Source organism: Onychostruthus taczanowskii, unplaced genomic scaffold, assembly GCF_017590055.1.
Source record: "Onychostruthus taczanowskii isolate IOZ18803 unplaced genomic scaffold, ASM1759005v1 scaffold27, whole genome shotgun sequence".
Taxonomy (NCBI): Eukaryota; Metazoa; Chordata; class Aves; order Passeriformes; family Passeridae; genus Onychostruthus; species Onychostruthus taczanowskii.
This window is the reverse complement of record NW_024500017.1, coordinates 6,219,110-6,241,585: the sequence shown is the minus strand read 5'-3', so window position 1 is coordinate 6,241,585 and position 22,476 is coordinate 6,219,110.

The following is a 22,476-nucleotide window of genomic DNA, read 5'->3' as shown; positions in this document are numbered from 1 at the left end:
AAGCTCATAAATGTCAGATATGCCACTATGTGCAGTGTTATCTGTACATCTCACTCCAATCTCCACCTCCAAAATAATCCCCCCACCTCTGGAACACAAGAAGATGCTTAACTTTTAGAGCCAGAAGCTGCTTGCTGCAAGTGTCAAATTAGCAGTAGAGACTGAATCCTGCTGAGTTTTTACTGCTTTCAAAACCTGTGTCTCACTCTATCTTCTGGTGTTGGAAAGGAAATCTCATCATTCACCCCATTGTCCTAACACATTGACTCTTTTTAATGAGTTAAAACTATTCTTGCATCTCATTTATTCCCTCACAGCAAAGCTCCTTGCCTGAAAAACTATGGGCACATTTGCTCCTTATATATTATTATTCCAAGGTCTTTACAAGGGCAATTTTAAATTTTCCTTGCTCTATACAGCACCAAACACAGCAGGTCCTAACTTTGTGCATCACTAAGCACTACACAGTGAAAGCAAAATAATGAATAGAGCTGTCAATATTTAACTTACTGAGCATTCCCCTGGTGCCCTCAACACACCTCTCAGAAACTCCTGCTTAGAGGTTCTTTCACAATGAAGAAAACTCATCCATTTGTTCAACTAATTTTTTTTATTTTTCTGTGGTGTGACCTGCAAAACACCGACGATACTTCCATATCAGGTTCATCATCTCAACACAAGATCCTCTGCCTTTTCACTCCCTCTCAGATCAAGGCAGCTCATTGAAGTGTGAGACTCCCTGATCTAATATCTTCAGCCTTTTCTCACCACACATTTCAAGTTCAATTAGTGATAGTGGAGAGGGTACAATACTGACATGCAGGACAGGCTTGAACAGGCTTTTTCCCTTTTTCCCCCTGTTGTGGTTTAACCCCAGCTGGCAACCAAGCCCCAGGCAGCCACTTGCTTACTCCCCCACCAGAGAGATGAGGGAGAGATTCAAAAGGGTAAAAGCCTGAAAACCCATGGGTTGAGATAAAGACAGTTTACTAGGGAAAGCAAAAGCTGTGCACACAAGCTAAGCCAAAAAAGGAATTAATTCACTATTTCCCAGGGGCGGCCAGGTGTTCAGCCATCTCCAGGAGAGCAGGGCCCCATCACACATGACAGTGACTTGGGAAAATAACATTACTCCAAATGTCCTCCCCTTCTTCCTTCTTCCTTCCGTTTTATATACTGAGCATGATGTCATATGCTTTGAAATATCCCTTTGGTCAGTTTGGATCACCTGTGCCACTATGAAGTGAATTAACTACCCCAGATGAAACCACCACACCCCACAGACTCTGTGCTCAATAAAAAGTAGGCAAGAGAGAAACTTTAATTAATAAGTTCCTTTTTCATACATGATTAAATCTATGTCATCCTTAAGGAGCTCTGAATATTCCAAGGACACTCATACCAGTCCAATGGGCAGGAGAAATTACATGCCAACAGGCTGATTCAGAAAGATGTATTCTTTCCCCAGAAAACATGGTGATTTCTGCAAGATAGAACAGTAGTCGGATTTTTAAAAGCAGACCTCATGAGCAGAACAAAGCACAAGAAAATAAAAAACAAGGAGAGAAACTGTCATAAGAGTGTGTTTAGCAACTATCCTTCAAGATCTTACTGAGCAGTGTATAAAATGTAAGACACCAGGACTTTTCAGCTTGAGGCAACAGGGAAGGTAAGGAGGGCTAATTCTGCAGGTCCTACTGCTCACTGATGCTGTGCCAGCATTCAAACAGGGGAACGTCATGAAGATAATCTCCCTTCAGCTTGCAGCTTAAAAGTCCATATATGAGGCAACTTCAAAATATATTAAGGCTTCCCACATAATTTTCAACATAAAGAAAATTAAGAAAGTCAGACTTTGTCTTAAAGAATCACTTTCTTCAAATTGAGAAAGTGCTTAAAGTTGAAAGAGTCGTGAGCTAGATTCACAGTGGGCAAAGACATAACCAGAACTTTTGAAAGTAATTACTCTGACTTTCCTCTGATGAACATCTACCTCTGTTGTCCTGGTTGCAAAATCACTCATCTCAAAAACAGATCAACTTTTTGGAACCCAAAAATGCATTCATGTTTATATGTTCTTAGTTTTGAAGTAGGATTGCATAGTCACTGATATATAAAGGAATTTATTTTGCCATGTCTGGATGTCTCATCCTGCATAAATAGATTTTTATTTAACAAACCCTTTGTTTCCTGTTGCTTTGTTGCCCAGGGGTTAATTTTGGCATGCCACACGCTAAGGAATATATTGCTTTGAGTCAGAAAATAGCAGAGATGCTGTTTGTCTGGAATGCAAAGGGAATGGAGCCAATCACTGCAGAAAATAAGCACTGGGCCCTATGCTTTGTCACTGCTCTGCTTCTGAAGGTGGCACTTGGTCTGCCTGATCACGAAAACCAGACATTTTTAGTACAGTGACTCAGCCATGTGTGTTCGCTGCAGAGCGATACACCACTGTAAAACACTGAAGCAGGATATCCAGAGGGGAGTTCTGTCCCACTGGATGGAATAATTAGTGAAATTTTGCAAGCACAGCTCTATCCTGAAAGAATTCTGACTCACCAGGATATATGGGACTCTTGCACTGGATTAGAAAATACTTCAGTCAATAAAACTCAGTGGGTGTTCCCAAATACCCATGCAAAGGGTGAGACCATCAAGAATTAGGGGACAGACAAGACAAGCAAAAAGACAAGTGTTAGTGGCAAAGGATATTCTAAGACTAACCCCATGACTCAAGAGCTGCTAGAGGATTTGGTCTAGCAGCCTTCCTGGTCACTGCACACCAGCCTCATTCAGGTTGTCAGAGCCAAGTAGATCTGAGTGGATTGTGTCCACTTGTCTCATCCCCATGTACCATGAGATGGCTCTTAAGAGATCCCAATACCTGTGGCAATTTAACAGGAGAGAGGTACAGAGCAGGGGTCTAGCAATATGAAAGGGAAAGCTCATCCTGTGCCCTCACATTTAGCCAGAAAAAGAGATTGTAGAGACAGTTCTTTGGAGAAAAAACAGGAGTCCTTCATTTCTGTAGTAGGTTGCAACATATTCTGCCTAGTACAAGGGCAAAGTGGCATCAGAATTCTTGAAAATGCCACATTAAAAAAAAAAAAAAAAAAAAAAAACCAGGAATATTAAGATATCCAGGGTGTGGCCCTCCAGGCTTTGTTTTCTCATTAACAGATTGGAGGTTTTGTGGCACTGGCTTTATAAAAAGCTGTGAGAAGGGACCAGGTGACCTCACCACTTAGGGAAGAATACTTTTGTCCTTCAACTAACAGCTTCTTTAGCCAACAGTTCGTTTGGTTGCAGTGGGGAAGTGTCAGAACCCAGGACAACTCTCTGGATGCCCTGGATGGCTCAAAGCCCTGGCAGGAAGTCAAAGACACCTGGGAACTCGATCTCAACCCATGGAGCAAATTACCAACCTTATATGAAGAATTACAAGTCGCAAAAGTTTAAGTAGCATAACAGTAGTTGTCATAGGGTGAAAGGTGAAATTTTAAAGAATTTTAGTATGGGGGTCTAGGGGGACAAGATGGAGGGGTTTGGGCATTGTCCTGTCCTTCTTCCTTCTTCTTCCTAGCCTCCGTCTTCTTGGTGATGGTGGCATTTTGGGATTGGTTTAGAATAGAAAGTCACTGTCTAACATAGGTGATAGGTATTGGAAAATAACTGTAAATATTGAATACGTAGTTTGTAGTGTAAAAGACAACACCAGACCTGTGGGGAGGGAGTGTGCCTCAGACTGACCTGCAGAACAGACCTTGGCAGGTCAGACAGAAAATATTTTAGATAAGAAATAATAAACAACCTTGAGAACAACAGCCGAAGACTTCTGATTTCTTCTCAGACAGCCGGGTTGGGGAAAAGAGACTTTTTAACACTCCTTGGGATCATCTTGGCCAGAGAAAACCCTGAGAGGGAAGGAGAAGTGGCCCACTGAAGAATGCCCCCATGAGGAATCCAGGCAGAGATCAGTCTAAGGCTACATCACTCCCCGCCATGCCAGGCTAGAAGCCCTGTGGTACCAGACAGTCCTGCTGCCATCAGTCGTGCCCACACAAGAGCAGCTTTCCTTTGCGACAAAGGGGCAGGAAGGTTCCAGCATCACGCACATTCCACCACCTGATGGAAGAAAAGGGAGGATTTACCCACCATCTCCCTTCTCTGCCTCAAGTGCTACACGGAGGTAAAACCTGTCCCACAAAACTCTGACCAGGCCCCTGGATCCCTGTTCATAAGAGAAGCAGGGAGGGTGGTAGAGGCAGTCTCTGAGAGCTCTGTGTCTCGCTTTGTCCTAAGAAGAGGGCAATAAATGGGTTCAAATACTTCCAGGGTCCTTCTTTGTCATTGCCCCTCTTCCTGTCTCCACCCCTGTAACTTACATCTACAGAGATGGGCCTGAGAGACTGTTCTGCTTTCTTGCCTCATGCAGATTTTCATCCTTCCTTTGTCAGAAGCACTTAGCCTCTTTCTGTTTGAAAACAGCTTTCAGGCTTTCTGGACTTCCCTGCAAAATGCAATCCAAATAAAAAAGTCCTATTTCCCCCTCTTAGATTTCTTCCCAGCCTGGCTTCAGGTCCATACCAGCAATGCTAGCATAGACAGAGACTGCAGGAATCCTCTTAGCTCGTGCAAGAGCAGCCAGCCCAGAAATCCTTTAGGATTTTCTTCCAGAACGCACAGAGTCTTAGCCCTGAACATTTAAGCCAAAGGTCTGGTTCTCAAGCAAATAAAGAGGCAAGAATCAAAGAAGTAGAGCTGGTTCCCTTCTTTTGTCTTTAGTGCGGGGAACAAGTATAGGGAGAATAAAAGGACAAGAATAGGGAAAGGAAGGCTGTATCTCAGGATCTCTTTGCTTCAGTGACTCTCAAATGGGAAAATATGGCTGTAGAGGTCCCCTGCAAGTCTGGAAAAGGTAGGTAGATTTTGGACCATGCAGGCAGTTAGACCTCAGGAGACAGGAAGGCATCTGCAACAGAGCCCAGAGCTTAGATGGTTGTACATGGAGTATTTGTTAACAGCTTAGGTTCACAGTAGCCTCCAGGCTCCTCCCTCTTTCCAGTCTCTGTGCTTTTTCTCAGGTATCTGTAGAGCCTAGAGCAAGTTCTTACTCCTTGGCCCAAATTACAGCATATTGCCTACCAGTTCCTCATGTTCTCTACTGAATAATGCTGTCTGGACTGTGAGATCAAGGACTGAGGTCAAGGACCATCTTTGACCACAGTGAGGTTCCTGCCACCCACAATTGCCCAGCTCCAGCTCCAGTTCCATTCCTACTCCCCAGCACAGGTACAGTGACAAAAGTCTCATGCTTTGGGTCATGGCCAAGCATGGGCCCTTCTGACTGCCCTGACTCATGGTCTCACCCCTGGGAAATGCAGACATGAAGGACCCATAATTGCAAGACAACAGAACCATGACCCCTACCTGCCTGCCTCCTCTGTCATCTTGACACAAGGCATCCCCAAGTAATGTGCAAATCCTTACTGCCCTTACTCCCCTTTCATTAGCCAGCAGTTTTCTTATGAGAAATATCCACTAAATCAGTGCCACACATCCAAGAGCACTTCTGCATCCTCCTTCCCTCTCCTGTCTATCCCTGTAATTCCCAAGTACCCTCACAACCCCATCCAAAGCAACCACAGCCTCAGGATGTGCCACAAAAGCTGACGCTACAAAACCAACTACTTGACATTCAAAGCCATCCTGCCTGTGGGGAGCGATCAAACACAGGTGTTCTGGGCATGCCAGCAACAGACTGAAGCAGCAGCATTACTGGGAGTTTAAATCCACCCGACATTGTTTTCCAGCAGCCATTTTCCTAGCTGATCTTTTAAACATTTCTGAAGATTTCTATGCTGCCTGAATTAAAACAGCAGCAGCTCCCAGTCCTGAGCAGAAATTAACTCACAGCACTGCTCTGAAATCTAAGCCTGTGAGCTGGTCTTTTCAATCTCAAAGGACTGGACCAGAATCTATGACCAAAGCTCTGCTCACAGATTCATTTTCTATCAAAGGCCATCGTTTTTCACAGTTCTTGAAGCTGCTGGGTTCTTTCTCCTGCCTGTTGTATACATGCAGTACTGAATAGCACTGTGGGGTATGTTTACCCTGTAGGGTAAACCCAAAAGAACAATTCAATCACTGGGCAGGAAAAGGGTTTTACTGTGGGGCAAACCTATCTGAGTGTCAGTAACTGATGCCCAAATGGTACAAAGGGTTTAGTCCAAGTCTCATTAATTTCTGGGACAGCTTCTTGGCTAAGTTACACACACTCCTTTGAACCATATCTTAAGGCCTTCATCCCCAAAGGAAAACACTCTTCAGGCTAAAATTAATGCAATGAATAAAACATTTAAGCAAGATCCTTGAGACTTTATTTTCTCTGTGTGTTTGCCCAGTGGGGGCCTGGCATAAACATGCAGGTCAGAGACAAAGCTACAGAACAAATAATTGGTTATTACTTCTACCAACCTTAGAATTAATCACTACATGGATAACTGTACCACTCTTTCTGTCTTCTGCTTTTGACCTCTTCTTTAGTATGCTCTTTAAACAGAGAATTTTGAAAAAGAGATTATGTATTTTTGCCATTACACTCTTCTGCAGCTTTAGGGAAAGCTCAGCAACACAGTTATTTAGGTACCTTTAAAACTGCCAGCCCTGAATATTAACCCATTTCCCATTTTACCCTCATACTTCAGAGTTCTTCAGCACTAGAAAAGAACATCAGTAGACTTTAAATTCTCTTTTTATAATAGAAAAACATATTCCTCCTTCCTGCTGCTATGAAAAGTGAAGGATGCAAGAAACAAAAGTTCAGTGCTCCAACAGAGTCTTAGATGTCCAGGCAGTTACCGTATCTTTTTCTCCATTCTGTTTTGATATCTCAAGTCTTTATCCCCCTTTCATTTCCCAAGCAAATACAGGCCCACTCCTACAGCACTGTTCCCTAGCTTAGTGAAGGAAATATTTTGCTGACTAGTGAAGAAGAAATTCTAATTCTGTTTTCTTTACAGAAAGACTGGAACAGTCTCCTGAAAAAAAGTCCTACAAGGCAAATTGAGTGAAACAGTTAAAACAAGGCATCATGCTTTTCAGGAACAAGGGGGGAATACACTGTAGAGAACAGTCCTTAACTGGCAAGAAGTAACTGGGACACATAAATGTACAGAAAGTGCTTGATGAGAGTGGGATGATATGGCTTGCACAGGGATTTTCTGCCAGGGAGGGGGAGAGTAGCTGAGATGCAAAGGGAGATGTTTGTATTCCCCCATTAGCAGTGCCAGTGCACAGAATTGAGGAGACAACACAAAGACAATGCACTCCAGCATGTCCCTTCCCTCCCCTTAGCAGCATTCATGTTCTCCAGATCCCTTTTCTTCCCTGCTTTCCTTCATTTGTCTCTAGAACACCTGTGCTATGTTGACACATCAGCAATCCTGACTTTTTTGCTCCTGACACAATCAAATTTTGTAATTATAGGGGAAAGATGGGGGGGGGGGGGGGGGGGGGGGAGGTGAAATGAGCTTGTCTACCACAATTTGTATTCCACTTCCTGCATTTTTGCTGCACTTCTAATGCTTTTTGAAAAGAATTATTCTGGATTGGGCCAAATAACTAGTGCTGCTGTGGGAAGCCCCTACAAAGAGAAAAACAATTGAAAAGAGGTAAAATCTTGTAGGTAGTGCTGTGGAGTCAATCTGACAGAAAGTGTTCATTAGGATCTAGAAGGGGCTTTTCAAAATCAATATTAGCAGGGGAGTGGGTAGCTTTGCAAATGAGTTACAGGATGGGGGGAAGCATCAAAGCACAGTTCTGCCAAAATCCCACCCACCAGGCATCCCTCCTGACATATCCTTACCTCCTGCATGAACTGTACAGTGCTATGGCTTCTGTCCAACACCATGGCCCCATCACATGAGACTGCCAGTGACTCAGATCCACCGAGCATCTCCACTGGGGACACAGTCTCAGTGCAGGAGGGAGGAATATGACATCCAGTTGAGTCTTACTACACACATGAAACCTGTACAACATGCTGCTCCCACCTCCAGCCCATTTTATGACCAGATGGAGGAGGTCTCACCCACTGGGGGAACCAAAACACACCAAAAATGTGAGCATGGAGCTGTCCCAGAGATAACACTAGGTCCCAGACTCAGTATCTCTAAGCAATGAGTGATCTAACAGTAGTATAGCAGAGGAAAGCATCCACAAAACATATGAAGAACAGTCAGGCCCAGCATCAAAACCAAAACTGTAGTTAAAGTGAATGCCTGGCATAAGTTCTGTACCACAGCACTGACCTTACAGAAGGTCTTCATAATTAATTCAAATTCCACAGCAAATGTTTATGCCATACTGTAATTGGACCAGCTGCAAGATCTGCAGTGATGGAAACCCTTTGAAAAGGTTAGAATTATAATTCTATAATATGAGCCTATTAATGGATATTTTATCATTTCAACAGTGAGTCAGGAAAAATACTTTTCTTTCTTTCTTTCTTTCTTTCTTTCTTTCTTTCTTTCTTTCTTTCTTTCTTTCTTTCTTTCGCTGTGGATGCAGACATTGTGAGCAACTGTCACCCATACTTTTTTTATTTGCAAATGTTTCTCTTACTTTGGAAATAGCAATCATGAGATCATTTGAAAAGAGGGCTTAAAGGCTTAAAAAAGTTGTAGTATTTTGCACTAAAAAGAAGGCTTTGGAAAAAAAATCTCTAAAGCAGTAGGGTTTTATACTGAATAAAAGCTAGGAATAATAATACTTTCTTTTCCTTTCTTTTCTAAATGCCACTTTGCAACTTCAGAATTTAGAATTCAAAAATCTACTTTATTCCCAGCTAAATATAGCCCTGCATTTAGCCCTAGCTGAGGTTAAGGTGTTTCTACTGGGAGCTCCTATTAGTCTGCCATATTCTCTAACCACAGCAACAGACAATTTTTTGTCATTATTAATGTGTGTTGTTGCATTTCCCAATGTTCTTGCAGGAATATGAATCACACTGACATTCAGCAGGATTTGTGCTCCTAGATAATATTTGAAAATTCTACCCATAAATATTTATATTCAAAATATTGCCTGGAATATATCTCAATAAAGCTACTGTCCCAGTTGCAGAGAGTAATGACAGAGTAACATAAATAGTAACAGCAAAACCCAGGCATTGCACAGGTGAGCCACAAAGGTGGGTCTCATGAGGGGGAAGGCTGAGCATGGTCCAGTGTGTGGTAACACAGTGAATCTCCTCACTACAACCCTGACAGAGAGCAGCAGAGCAGAAATGCCCAGGAAGAGCTGGTATTTCAGTGGCATTTCAGCCCAGCACTCAATGTACTAATTACAGCAAATGCCAATATCCTATTCCAATGGGACAAGGGGCAATGGTTTTAAACTGAAGGAAGATTTAGTTAGAATAGATATAAGAAAGAAGTTTTTTATAATGAAGCTGGCAAAACAGTGGAAGAAGTTGCCCAGAGAATGGTAGATGACCCATTCCTGGAAACATTCAAGACCGGTTTGGATGGAGTTCAAACAACCTGGTCTAGTGGAAGATGTCCCTGTCCATGCTGGGGGCAGGGGGTTGTCCTAGGTGACTTTTAAAGGTGCCTTTCAACCCAAACCATTCTATGGTTCTCTGATTCTATGAGATAACACAGCCCTGCCCTGTAAAGCTCAGTCAAGACTCTTGCACTCCACAGAGCACACGTACGTGGGCATCAGCAGGCAGGGCCACAGGCAGGGCCGCAGGCAGGGCTGGCTCCAAGGAGCTGTTGTGAATCCTCCTGGCTGCAGAGCTAGGCTCGGTGGGCTCACATTTGGACTGCTGCAACGGACTCAGAGAAATGGCAAGCCAGAAACCCCAGACTTCCATTTCCAAAGGTGGAACTTGGGGGGTGGGGGAAGATAATTGTGCAAGGTTTCAGGTGAATTGTGCAAGGTTTCACCTGAAGTGCTGCATGCTGGGCTGGAGGTGAGAAAACAGCACAGCTGAGAGATGGCAGCCCCAGAGGATGGGCTAAAGAACAGTTCTGTGTCCTTCCAGATGGCCATTGGATGTCAAAGTAGAGTTTCAGCAGTGAAATCATCGTAGGAAAGCTTTCCCATCAGAGGTGTGGAGGAGAGGTAAGTATGTCAAATGAGTACAAAAGTTGTAGAACTGGAAACAGCAAATCTCTGGGTGAATTAGCATCAAGGGATCAGATAGTCATCTGGCAATACTTGTCTAAGATTTATATAGCCCTCAAAGTAAAGTGAGAAAGACAAGAAGTAGATGCTGCATTAGTATTTCTCACAGGTGGTCAGGGAAAACCCTTATGAATAAGAATCTGGAATGACCCAAAGAGATCCAGAAGCTAAAAGCAGACACGTAGAGCCAAGAGAGGACTTTGATAAGCAGTTTTCCTATGTCAGAAAACAGCCTGCGCACATGTTCCCACAGAAAGTAGTTCCAGAGTCCCATCATCTCTCCTGCCAGGACACGGCTATCTTGTGAGGGAAATGCACCCACATGGACCACTCCAGCAGGGAAGAGAGAGCAGAAAAGCTAATTCCGTGGAAGGACATTTAAGAAAATGAGGCTTCCTCTGTAATACAGGTATTCACAAATTCAGCTTTGCCCCTGAAACAAAGACACAAAGTTCTTAACACAAAGCAAACATTCCAGCACTCAGTGTCAGTGCAGAGCAGTGGTGCTGGTCAGGTGTGAGATCCTCAGCTCTGGCTCAAGGGCCACATTCCCCTCAGCACTTACTTATCTTCTGCATACCCAAGAGTGGTCTAGATGGTCTTAGCACAGCAACAGAATTACAGCAGTTTATGCAGCCTACAGTAAGAGGCATGGAAAGCTCACCTGAGCTGTGATCTGCTGTGATGACTCTGCAGCTGATCCAAAAGCCATCAAGTGAGAAGCTGCTGAGTATCTGCACAAGACTGCTGAAGTGCCCTGGCAAAATTTCCACAGAAGAGTAGTGGATGCCCAGCAACATAGCATCCTTTTGTTAAAAAGCAATAATTTCTCAGTTTCCAAGTATTACATTATTTTTCTACTCACCATCAAGCAAGAGGGAGAGGTTTCAAATATACACAGTACTGATCAGATTACCTAAGTGATCCACTGATTTCCTTGGGCAAATGCAACAAACAGAAATATTAATGCTGTACAAGAACTGTACCTGGTATAGCATACCCTTCTCATCTGGCCATTGCCTGTGTCACACAGAGCAGCAAATGGGCTTACTTTCCTTAACGTCACAGCTTCAATAAATCTGTTGCTCCAGGAAGAGCTACCCTGTGCAAGCTGGTCTGAAAAACATTAAACCCTTTTTTTTTCTGTTCTAGTTGGCAGCTCTTGCTAACCCAAGTGACACCCAATTTTATAGAACCCTTTCTCTGCACACCACAGTGCTAGAGCATTCCCCAGCATTGAAACACCTTTGTCTCACATCTACCACTATTATCAGGTTTTTGTACGAGTTCACCAAGCCAAGATGTCAAGCAGACCAGCCATAATCTCTGCCCATGCATGATGCTCTGCCCTTCATTCAGTGCTTCTGAAACAGCTACTGAGTGCAAGGCTGGACTGATGCCCACATCTCAGCACAATTGCCAGGGTGACGTGACCCAGCTGGTTACACGTGGTTGGGATACACACTGCAACCACATCACCCTGTTGCACTAGAAATTAACTTTCACAACTGCTATTGGATAGGGGAAGGAGTGTGGTGAAAGGGCTGGGTAGGACAGAGTTAGGATTACAGTAAATGGGCTGTAATATCACAGGCAGCAATAGCAGCCATGAGATCAGTTACATGCTATTAAGAGTGGTAACTCCTCATTTCCTTGTTTTTTTCTGGGTCTGAGTCTAGCATGTGGCTGCCTGAACAAATCAGCTTAATGTGTTTCTCCATCTGTTGGGATACAGTGTGATAAGCTTGTATAATTTGTAAGTTAATTATTTACATATGTTCCTGAAACTGGAGGAAAAGAGAAAACTGCATGCAGGGAATGAGCAAGGATGGAGGAGAAGCTGGGGGACACAATGACTGCATTCACCTCTGATCCCACTGCAGCTCCAGGATGTCTTGTTTGTTACTAAGGATTTTCAGAAAAATAATATGAGTGAAAAAAAGGAACCCAAAATGCAGTCATTGGGTTTCCAGTAAGAACTAATGCTGAAGGAACTTAAGACTGTTATGAAGTCCAAAGTTACCCAGCTGAAGCACCAGGCCTCCCAAGGAGGGAGTTGGGAGCCACTGGCACCCCATGGTCCTCCTCCCCTACTGCAGCTCACCACCCTGGGAAGGATGCTCAGATATGTCCATGGGCCAAACAGTCCCTCGGATACAGGTGCTCCAGTCAATGTGAAGTGGAACCTTAACAATTTACCAATGCTTTTATAATTTCAGTGTTTATCAAAACCAGTTTTTGTGAAAGAAATATATTCCCATCAAAAGAAAATATTTTCCTCAAACCTTCTATAACTTGTTATTAGCTAATTTCACATCACCCCATCCTACCCTATAAGTGCAGCCTTCAAGACCACATTGAGGCCACAAGGAGATTCATCTGGACCAGGCTACCCTGAGATGATGCCGTCCATTGCATATTATAGTAAACACATTCTTGTAAGAATTCTGGCCTATGGGAAACAAATACAAAATTATACTGAATTAAAATTTCCTCTACAATGTCATGTTCCAGTTAGAAATTTATTCCTAATGCAGACTTCCCACCAAAATCAGTGAAACTCATCTTTAACCAATCAGAACAGATGACAATAATTGCTGTGATTTATGTCTCATTTCTGGGAATGAGTATCCTGGCTGATTTTGAAAAACAGACAATGCTGACGAGAAAATGCCACAATACTGGAGAGATTGTTCTGCAGTTCTACCTCAGAGAAGAAATTCTTAACAAGACAAGTAGCACCATCCTCTGGACAGCAGTGGGAATCCAGCACAAAGCAAACAATCTTGGTCCCTCAGGTAGTGCCAGATTCAGATCTTATCATCTGTGGAGTTCCTGCTCTCTGCAGCACTTGCTGGAATTCAGCATGAGGTCTCCATTCACCCTGTGCTCAACAGTCTCACAAATTTAATTCAGTATAAAAGAAAAGCCACCAGAGCAACAGATTAAGGTTATAAGGAAAAATAAATCAGCTAAAGAGATAAAACCAAGGAAAAGAAAGATATATCAGGCTGTAGGCAGGGGTCTTCTGAGAGCTATTTACTGTACAGTTTTACAAAATGTAGATCACTATCACATTCTCCAGATTAACACAGAGTCATTGAGTCAAAGCATAACACAGAATTCATTCTGATATTTACATTACGGAAGGTTTTGACTATGCATTAATATAAAAGAAAATCTTGGGGTTTTTTAAATATTTCATTCATGAATTTAAGGACCTTGCAGAGAAAGAAATCCAAATGCTAGGAAGAATTATAGTTCAAAACAATTCCTCTGTCAACAGATTCTAGGAGATCTTAATTTCTTTATGTTCTTTTCATATTTCAGTTTATTTCTAATCTGTTTTCAAGTTTGCATGCAACTATGTAAGAAAAAACTAAAAACCTAACAGTTTCTTCTTAAAAACAGCACTAAATTTGAAAGTTCATTCTTGAGCAGAGATATCTGGATTTTTAACTGTCATGGGACAAAAGAAAAGATTCAAATCATCACCCCAGCTGGAAAAATCAATGGAGAGGTCCTGGCAGTAGTTTATCAGAGAGCGTTGATAATTCCCTCTTGTTCCAGTGATGTCTCCAACAGCATTTTAATTAAGTAACCTGCTTAAATGACAGAGCTTGAAGGCTGACATCGCTTGTGTAAGATACAGAAGCAGAATTCATAGAAGAGACAAAATTCACAGCTCTTCAACGTACAACAATGCTAGATAATACACAGGCATTGCATTATGGGATTTCCACAAACATCCATTTACAAAATCTCAGTGCTCGTGACATAGCTGCTACAAAAAAAAAAAAAAAAAAAAAAAAAAAAAAAAAAAAAAAAAAAAAAAAAAACCAAAAAAAAACAAAAAAAAACCAACCAAACAAAAAAAAACCACAAAAACAAAACAAAACAAAATAAAAACCCTATGTCAGATGGGACTGTAAGATCATTCCATTCGGTTTTCAGACAGTGTCCTGAAAGGAAAATCATTTGGACTACTAGGAAAAAAAACAAAGATCTTATTACTTTCAATATAGAGCAGAAAGGGGATTTAGCCTTTAATTTCCCTAAAAACACTGCCAGTGCTAGAATCTGAGTGGGAATCAGATGATCAGCCTGACAGGTTGGTGTCTTCCTCTGTTTCAAAGATCAGATCCAAGTAATAGTATCGTCCTTATCAAGAAACATAAAAATATTTTACACCAACAACTGGAGTCCATTCTAGGACACATCCTTACACATGTTGAGAGTCTCCAGTTTTGGTGACAGCAATGGGGAAAAATGTTCAGCTGGACCCATTCAAGGAAATAGTATTTGACTTCTCCCCTGTAAGTACCTCCTATGTAGATGTCAAGCACAGATCAAGGTAGGGTTTGGGGATTCTTCCTTATAAATCTACCTGGGTGTTTGTACAATGGCAATAATTGATTTTAGCAACAGATAGGACTGTGGACCAAACTTGCAATATCTTCTATGCAGAACCACATCTTGGCAGTAGAAAAAAAAAGGCAAAAAGCTCATATTCACAGAGTCAAAGATGTTTTGCCCAACTTTGGACTCACTCCAGACATCTGACTTGGGAGCAGAGCTCAAAGCACTGCAGCCCTGGCCTCTGGCCAGCTCCCTCCCCAGGACTGATAGTGCAGGCTGCTGCTGCTGCTCCTGCTGACAGAAACTCTGAATTGGTTCAAGGCTGTTTCCCAGCCCAAGACAGAACTTCTCAGCACAGATTAGGAGAGCTGAAGTCAAGGACTGTTGTCAAGGACAACTGCAAACAACATGGGCCTTGCATGGAAAAAAGGCAGTTGCTCAGTTCTGCTATTCTTGTTGGGTGGCTGTGCTCTGTTAGAAGGGAGCCCATGTGTATGTACATATCAACATGTGCTGTGCCTTCCTCTCACCAAAGGAGCAGAGAGATGGCCCTTCCAACCTCCAGACACTCTCCTGTCCAAGTGACGCTTCTTCTCTCTTGATAATAAATGAAGATCCACTGGACCATTCTTCTGCAATCCCATTCTCCAGTGAACTGCTTTAGTAATATATTCCTTATATCTATAATTGCATGGAAATAGATATGCATGTCTTCCTCCACCTGCCATGTAGTCTTCCAACAACACCCATCCATTCTTTGCAGATGAGTTTCTTAAATGGAAACCAGCTCAGAGCATGTTCATTTCTTCATGCAGACAGCCTAATAATAAAAATCTACAGGTGAGGGATTTAAAATATGTGGTGCAATGACTGCAGTTATCAGATCTAAGGAAGACAAGAACACAAGGACTTCAGCTGCACAGTAGCTTCTAAAGAGATGAATGTACTGATCACAATGCTGAAAAACAAACATACTTCTGTCTTACCTTTTTTACTAAAGATGCAGAAAATTTTCACATAATACCTGTATATTCTTCTGCTATTGATGTTGAGCTCCTATGTATGTTACACTGCTTAAAGCTGAATTTGTTTTATTTAAGTTTAAAAAGCAGCCTGCCAACTGCCTACAATGTTACTATTGTTCAGCCTTTCTTCACAATGGTTTCCTAAAACCTCTCTAATGGCATGGTGGTTGTTTAAAAAAACACACCTTTTTTCCTTCGCCTTTTTTCCCCCTAGAATGTTTTGGCCGCTGAAAATGGAATCACAACCCCAGGGCCATTGGCTTGGGGAGATAACTACCCTCAGCCAGTGCTGGGAACCTTTGGCCTCAAGGTTCATGGTTCATTACATACTGAAGTGCAAGAAAATATGATACAGCCTGTAAGGGATGAGGGCCTCACTCCTTTTGCTCTATGCATGACTCCCCTTCCACTTGGGAAGAGGTGCATCAAGTTCTTCTGTGTCTAATTCATACACAGCTCAAGGATGTAGCAGCTTTTGTCTGGGATGCTGTAGGATAAAACACACAAAAATGTCTTTCCCCCCAGTTCAGCAAACCAGAATTCTCCTTGGTCCAGTCTCCTGTTGTAATGCATGAATTGCACAGAATTGAAACAGAAAACTGGCTGGAAAGCCAGTGATCACAGATACTCTAAAAATGTTCCCAGTAATTTCTGGTTTTCTGTCTGGCTGAAATTATCTTATATTTCTGATCACTTTTCTAAATGTCTAGAATGTCAATATGTGGTAGTAAACATTACAAACTAGAGGGACAGTGCTTGAAATACTTGCATTGGTAAGAGAGCAGGGAATGTAGTAGATGCTCATCTTCATCCTGGAGACCACTGAACTAGACCTGCCATTGCAGAGTCTCAATTTTCAGAATGTGCCACATCCAAAAGCCCTGTTTTTCCTTCAAAAAAGCAGACTGTAGCAGCTTTGCCCTCACAGTTCCACTTCTGGTCCAGTGCTGACCTGGATGGAGCTGGGGGAGGGAACAGGCAAAAGGAGGCACAGAGGATGTGGTGCTGATGAAGGATCATCAGGCCTTTGATCCAAAAGGCATTACCATTTCCACAAGGAGGATGTTTTCTGGTTTCTGTTCTCCTACCACAAACCTCAACTCAGCATCTCCCTGAGAAATTGCAGCAACTGATCTCCCCAAAGGAACCCCAGTACTCATTTTCTCCACTACAATTCTACAATTTAGAGCTGATTTTCTTCACCGTCTCCAAAACAGCAGTCTGAATTTGGCTAGTTTTATGATGCTGCATTTTATAGTCCACTGGACAAAAAGTTTAAAACACCATGATTCTTCCCTTGCATTTAATGCACAGTTACTTGGAAAGGAAATTTTTAATTGCTAAGTTTTTCTCTTCATTGCAGCCAGCCCTTGTAGTTATTCAAAGGGTTTTTTGTTACTGTTGCAGGCACAAAACTCTAGGTAATGCTAGTAAAGTTGGTGTGGTGTAAGTAAAGGCTGAGATTCTCTCATCCTAGAAAACTCCTGTAGCTTCATATTGTGACCTTTTGTAAATCCTCTCTTCTGTGCTGGTCTAGATACATCTCCAAATGCATGGCATTTGAAAAGTAAGAACTCTACACATGCTATAATTACGCTTTTTTTGTCAAGGTCTGTGCAACTCTTTGAAACATGTTCAGTAGCCCACAATCCAGCACACCCTGTAAAGCAACTTCTAAGGAAACAGATTAATGTATTAAATATATTTGCATAGTAGTCTGCACAAGCACATTAGTGAAATTTTCAGCAATGAACCATCTCAGAATTTTCCATGAGCTATCTTGAGCAGAGCATTACTACAGCTCCTTCTGGGGCTGTTTCAGTGCATGCAGTACATCAGTCCGATGCACTCAGTGAGGAGAAAGGGAGTCCCATAGAGGACACTAGCCAAGAATCTAAATCCTTGTAATTTTGCCAGCCTACTCCAACAAGCCTCCTTCTCTTTCTCATAAACAATAAGATGAAAAGGTTTTATCTGTTTACCAACTTCAGGTCAGAATTCCTTTGAAATGTCTACTCTAGGGAAGAAGAAAAAGTTAATACTTTCCCTAACTTCTTTGCATAAGCCTTTTTGCTAATACTGTCCTGCTATTTTTTATTTGTCAGATCCCTTAAGGCCATTTCTATATGCATCTAAGCACGCCACAGTTTAAACAGAAAGGTTTCCCACTTAATAGTAGTAGTGGTAATTCTCTTCTTGTCAGCACTAGAAGCATCATGTCCCTTGACATTTCAGTGATGTATAAACCTGTTGTCTGGAATACAAATGTGAGCTGAGAACTGATTTCATAACAGAGTAGATTTTAATTTTCTTGGAAAAGAGTTTCAACCTTTTAAAGTTCTGTTTCCAGCTTTTCCACTGGACAAGTAAAATTTGCCATGATTACACAGCTGTGAATGAGTACTTCAACATGAACATTACCTGACAGAAATTGTTATTGCAATGCCCAGGAAAGTCCAGTTTAAGTGAAATGTCTTCTGTTAGTTGCCTGGCTTTAAAGGAACTGTTGCTTCTGCTTTGCAGGAGGTGCTGAGCTTAAACTGCAACTGGCTCATTAAGCAGATCCATTAAAACCAACGACTGCCAGTACATTGCTTCACTTTGAGTGAAGGCTATACGATAAAAATCAGGATGTAAAATTGTAGGTTCCAAAATTTTCTTTAAGCCTACTTACAGAAATGGCAGACAGAGGATTATCAGACTAACTCCAGATCCCCACTGCAGGAGGCTGCTCACTCCCTGCTCATCCCCTGGGTGAGCCCTTGTGCTGCCAGAGGAGACACCTAATACACTTAGGCATAAACTCCCCTCTGGAGAAATTTATTGCTCTCCACTGATTGCCTAAGCCTCTTGTCTTAGAGACCCTTGATTTAGTTATGGGAAGGTAGATAAAGTGTCTTCTCCACTGCCTCCACAAAATAAAGCTCCACTTCTCTCTTAAAAAAAAAAAAAAAAAAAAAAAAAAAAAAGAAATGAAGAAGAGAAACCACAGTTGCAGTTATAGAGCTGATGTGGTAATGACAGTCTGAGTTAAAGATTTTAATGAGAAAAGTTACCTTAACCAAACAATAAACCAGGTCTTCTAACATAGTTTGAGAAACTATGTTCTGGATAGGTTCCATTTTCTTCTGTTTGAATACCTCAACTCCAAAATTTATTAGGGCTTATTTTAAAAGTTGTCAACCAGGTTCCGACTGTGACAGTAGCTTTTCCCTAAATTACTGGTGACCCATTCTCCACAGACACACATTTTCAAAGTGGTATTTCAGTGATAGTGATATGACTTAAGGGGAGGAGGGGAGTTTAATAGACCTGACTTGTTTGATGAAGTTCGCAAAAAGGAGTACATTATGTCTTTTACAGCAGCAGGCTCCATAGCATCAGTTTCTCCATAATAATATTGCCTGGCGTACATGTGGCATGTAACTGCAAAGCAACAGAAGGAAGGATCAGTTTTTTCCAAATCTTAATTCACCACTATCTACTAGCATGTTTCAAAAGCTTTCTCAATCTCAGACTCAGTTGTAAACTAAATAGTGTTATGGGAGGATGAAGGGGAGTTTGAAGTTTTCATTTAAATAGCCTTTGCAGGTAAGATAATTCAGGCTCACTTTTCCCTGCTGCAGCTGTGTGCAATTTCCAGTCAATAAGCTGAGCAAACGGCGTCTGCTCACAATAAAGCAACCAGCAACAGCCGCAGCAACTGATAAAGAAGCAAAAACATGTCCTAGCAGGGATTGCCCTTTTCCACAAAAGCCTTCAGGGCCAGGCTTATGTAGGGGAGACCACACACAGACAAGGGAGGCAACAAGCTCCCTGTGGCCCCAGGGCTCCTCCTCCTCCCAGCAACACCGGTTTGGCAGCCGGCACCTGGAGGAACCAGCACAAGGTACAAGAGGTGTCAACAACCTCCCAAATCAGGCACAGGTGACAGCCCTGTGCCACCTTCTGAAGGGCTGGTGGGGCATGTCACCTCCCTGATGCCGAGAACCCTCTGCAATCCTTTCCCACCATGCACAAGATGCCTTTCTTCTGCCCAGCTTCCTTTCCGCACGCCTTGTCAATGACCACTCTTCCTTGCCTCATTCTTTTATTCAGTTTCTCTTTTATATACTTATAAATTACTTATTAATATACTTAAGATTCAGCAGGCCTAAAGCTCCCTCACCATCAAATGAAAAGCAAAAAGACAGCCTAGCATGACTCTTTTCTCAGCTGGTTCCCACTCCCCCACATCCTCCTCAGCTGTCTCCATGTGCCTTCTCTAAGACAGTGAGACTTTGCTGTCTCACTGCTTTGGCACAGAAAAGACCCAGATATTTGTCAGCAGCATTATGCAAGTGAGCCAGATGTGACCCAAATATGGGGTTTGCCAGTTGGGGTGGCCCATGAGCAAGATGCAATCCAAGAATGAATTTGTCTCAGTTCTGGTGCCATCTACCACTGGGCAATGAAGCACACAAACCTATAACCAGACTGCTGTCTTCTTGTTCCAGCAAAACATCAGGTGCTGACTCTTCCATCATGCTGTCTCAGACACTTGTGCTTGCATTTATGAGTCTTAATCAGTAGTGAGGATCCACTCCAGTGCTTGGTTCCCAGGCAAAAGTCACAGCAAATCTTGGAGAGGCAGGATACCCCCCTGGGAGTTTCAAAAACAGCACCCTTTATTAATTTCTCAGTGGCTGTGGTTTTTAAAGGAGAAAAATCATTTCTTTCAACATCATGGTGAAAAAAAAAAATAAGTGAAATACAGACTTTGAAGTGGTGGGGAAGCACCATTACCTATTCACAGACAGCAGTCTGGTGTTCACTTCATTTGATAGTGAGGCTACATGCAGCAAATGCGTGTAAGGACAGATTTCCTCCAGAGAGCAGTAAAAGTGCACTCTTCACACTCACATGCCATATAAGCTACTTTTCACACAAGCAGGCCAGCTGGCTCCAGCTGTCCCCTGCCCTGGGGAGACAGCTGCTCATCCTCCTTCATCCTTTCTTCTTTCTGAGGCATTCCAAAGTCCCTGAGATTTCATCATGCAGGCAGGTGGATTGTCATCCAGCTTTGGCCTTCTCAGTTCAGCTTCTTCTACCAAAATGTGCTTCTTCCAGCTTTCATCTCCTACCCACTTGAAAGGCTGAAGTCCTTGATCTAGATATATTTTATGTATCCCCAATCTCTGACAGCATAGTCAGTAGCTCTGAGGTTTGCAAGGTATACTGGATTCATCATTGACATCCCTTATCTTTTCTCTGCTTCTGCTACTGTTCCTTTCTCCACCCATAGGTTTACTACAAATCCTGTAATGCAGGCAGAATTCCCAAAATACTAAGCTGGCTTTCAAAAGTTAACACCTGGGCCAGGTCTAAAGAAAAAAAATCTATATTTAAATTGTCTAAGAAATTACAGTTCCTACTAAATAATAACAGAATATGAGTTGAACAGATGATGAAGATAAATAGAAAAAGAAAAGGGTTTAGCTTTATTATTGCATTTCCTGGTTAGTCAGGAGTTTATTTTCTCCCCTTGGAGACTGCATTGGCATTGTTTGCATTGGATACTGTAGTCAGCCTGCACAGTGTATTACCAAAGACACTCATGATGATATAGTCACTCAAAAAAATATCACAAAGATATCTTAAAGGGAAATATTGCAAATAATGAGAAGACTATGACTAGGGCTTGACATCTAGGACTATTCTCTCCTTTTCTTGGCTCTGTGGATTATATGTTTCCCTCCCACACGCCTCGCAACAAACTCACCGTGCCCACACAGCCCTGAACAGCCATAATTCTACAGACCTGGGGACTGCTCAGTTCACTTGAAAATTCCCAAATCAGAAGGCGTGCACTGGGGTTATATGAGAGTATCCCCAATGTTACATCCAGCGTCAGGATGTAAAGACAGCAAAATCATCACTTTCCCACAGGGTTCCCCACCAGAGCAGATCCAGAGAGTTGGATTAACACACTTCCCATCTTCCCCAAAAATGCACCCATCCCAAACCTCTTCAATGGCCCTGTCATCCTCTGCCAGCCCCCAGCAAGCCTCCCCACCTGCCTGCGCAGAGATCTGACAGGCTGCGGAATCTCAGGGGGTTGTGGGAAAGCAATTACAGATGAATTTTGGATTCTGGATGAAAGAGCTTGACAACAACTGCTCCAGCCTTTCTGGGAAACACAGAGAAGCCAGATCCTAATCTCCCAATCCTGTCCTGACAGTGTGATCTTGCATCAGTCACTGCCATCTGTGTGTTCAGATTTCTCAGGTACCAAACAAAGCCTGGCTGTGCTCATTTACCTACAAAAGTGTGGGGATGCAGAGTGGATTAATTAGTACTCACACAGAACTCAGAGTACAAAGTAGCCTTATGCTTCTAAATACCTTCAAGCCAAAGTCACCTCTGAACAGCCAGGTTCAAGGATGGATTTGGTCTATCATTCCCAGGTATTACTTTTCCTCTAAATAAGAATAATTTCAGCCTCTTCCAAGTTCAGAACCTGATGGGGACTGATTCCATGAAACAAGTATTAAAATTGCTTTTGACCTTCATCCATAAAAGTAGAAAGATAAATACACACATTTAGGAGGCCACAAGAACCATTCCAGTAATGCTCCTGTTCTACATGCTCTATTGTCTCCCTATGGCATACTGGGGAAAACATGCAATTTTGTTCGAAGAACCTCACAAGTTGTTGATGTTTTACCTCTGGTTAAAATAAAAAGAATTCCAACAAACTGTACTTTCTCGGCTTCATTTAGATTCAGGCAGGATCTGAGCTCCCCCTGCTGTTTGCAAGAATAGAAGCGACGTATGGCTGAGCTAGCTGGATTCCTCAGACCCCATTTCTCTGGCCAAGGACAGGCTATTTGGTTTTTGGCTCGGGCTGCCTCATGGA